This window comes from Pithys albifrons, chromosome 2 (assembly GCF_047495875.1).
Source record: "Pithys albifrons albifrons isolate INPA30051 chromosome 2, PitAlb_v1, whole genome shotgun sequence".
Taxonomy (NCBI): domain Eukaryota; kingdom Metazoa; phylum Chordata; class Aves; order Passeriformes; family Thamnophilidae; genus Pithys; species Pithys albifrons.
The window spans coordinates 34,107,536-34,108,323 of NC_092459.1; positions in this window are offsets into that span (position 1 = coordinate 34,107,536).

The window sequence follows — 788 nt, forward strand, 5'->3', positions numbered from 1 at the left end:
TCCTCCTCCTCCTCCACGTTCTGCCCCGTCTGATGGGCCAGGCAGGACTGACATGGGTAACAAACGCTCTGCGGACACAAATTAGGGCTTGTAATTGAAATTTGTTGCCTTGATCTGTCAGCACTTCCAGGCAGGAGACCTGTGGGAAGAACTCGCTCATTAGTGTCACTGCGGCGGCGGGGGCCGGGCGGAGCCGCGGGGCGGGGGCGGTGCGGCCCTGCCGCCCGCAGCCCAATCAGCGCCGCCCCGGCCGCGACGCCCCGGCCCCGCCGCCCTTCCAGGGGGCCCCGCCGCGGCGGCCGGGCGGGGCCGGGGGTTGCCCCGCCGTCCCGCGTCCGCCTCCGCCCAGGCCGAACAGCCCCGAGCCCCCAGCCCGCGGCAGATGCACCCTTCAATGAACCTTAATGAGAACACCAACCCCACTCCAATCTTCCCCCGAAACAGAGAGGGAAGGGGGGGCTCTCCTGGAACGCAGCGTCTTGGTCGGGAAAACCGTTCGGACGTTAAAAAATTACTTTGTGCCCTGTCTTGCTGTTAGGGTTTGGTAATTACTGGTGTTACTCGGTTGTTGAGCTCGGAGATTCATCGCATTATTCAAACTCTGGCTGCAGAGAGGTTCCAGCGTAGCATCCACAATCCCCTCTAAACCCACCCATTAGCGATGAGGCTGCAATAAAGCGAGAATTAAACCGAAACTTGTATGAACATCGTTGCATCCAGCCGCAGCAGCTTTAATAACAATCATATTCAGGTGCAATAGAATAGTTACGGGGAAAATCCTTTCGTAT